The following is a 1,379-nucleotide window of genomic DNA, read 5'->3' on the forward strand; positions in this document are numbered from 1 at the left end:
GTGGAAGTGGGGGGGGGGGGGTGGTAACAGGTTCCTCCTCCTTGCTCACGCTTCCCCACGTTCATTATCTCTGCAACAAAAATTACAACTGTAGGAAAAAGTTAAAAAACATTACCGTGGGTGTGTTCACTAAGAAGCTTTGACCATGCATCTCATTTTTCTGTTCAGTTGTTCAAGCAGCAGATTAAGATTGAGTTCTCATTATGTTATTCTATTATTCTTTCAACTTCCTTTGCTTAATTAATGAAATTTCCTTGACAATAATTCTTAACCAAAATTTGATTCTTCAGGTGACGTTAGTCAAAAGCCATGAAACAAACAGAAAACCTCATCTCTGAGTAATTAATCAGCATAATAAATAATCTCTTAAATATGGCAGTATAGGCATAAATTCAGAGTGCGTGCACTGCTCAGGCCCAACGATGGCATGTCACATTGAGTCACCCAGTTACTGTGACAACAGAACTAGAAACCTCAGCTTCAGCAGACCTCCAGCCCAGCTGCATGTGCACATTGCACCCAACCTGGAGGGGGGGGTCCTCAGCACTCCTTTCCCAAGTGAGAAATACAGGTGTACTTCCACTAATGTAAATATGCTGTGTCTGACATAGCTTGGAGAGGCTCAGAGGTTAAGGCTTTGACCTCCGAAAAAAAATTAAACTGTAGCTAAAGCTCTTAGCAGGGTCAAGTGATTGTCTGAACAGTTTTTTTTTAATCTCAGAAATCCTTTTGTTAACTCATAGCTTGGAGCACAGGATCAATGACCTTATCGTACATCCTCATGAGGAACAATTTCATGGCAGTCTGAGTAAGCCACCTGATTGTGCCACCTGGGATGCTCTGTCTTTATACAGTAGGGAATATTGATTATATTTCAGCTAGCCAAGAGCAGTGGAAGAAATTGGAAATGGATCAGGGCTTTGATTCCTAACTGCCTGACGAGAATACTTTGTTCTGCTTGCTCCTGTGCTCCTGCTCTCCGCAAAGATAGCCTGTTGCAAGCTGCTGTATTCAGTAACGCCTGTGCTTTCTGATAAACTATTTTCCCCACTTTGGGCTCTTTTCTTTTCCCACCATCAATGACACATGAAAAATTTATTGTCAGGTTGTTAGTGTTGATGACTTTGCCATCTACCTGACCTGTCAGAAATAAGAAAAAAAAAAATTCATCACCTTGTCACCATGCCATTACTTTAAAATTTTAAATAGCCCTGAAAACAGTAAGTGTGATTTCTTTCTTTATGAGGTAGAAATGAAAGGGGACTCTCACATTGAAAGGAGCTGCAATTTGGTGCCTGCAGAATATAGATTCCAGCACATGTTTTTCTTCATTACAGCAGCTCTTCTGGACCATCATCCTCACATAGGCCTGTACAGAC

At 41.1% G+C, this 1,379-nt stretch overlaps 1 protein-coding gene across 1 annotated transcript in view; it reads left to right on the forward strand.

Annotated features, from left to right (window-relative positions):
* RABGAP1L (RAB GTPase activating protein 1 like) overlaps window positions 1–1,379 on the forward strand; it is a 224,685-nt gene that overhangs the window by 181,266 nt on the left and 42,040 nt on the right. The window lies entirely within an intron of this gene.

The sequence above is a fragment of the Egretta garzetta genome, unplaced genomic scaffold (genome assembly GCF_000687185.1).
Source record: "Egretta garzetta isolate BGI_Z169 unplaced genomic scaffold, ASM68718v1 scaffold187, whole genome shotgun sequence".
NCBI classification, from domain to species: Eukaryota; Metazoa; Chordata; class Aves; order Pelecaniformes; family Ardeidae; genus Egretta; species Egretta garzetta.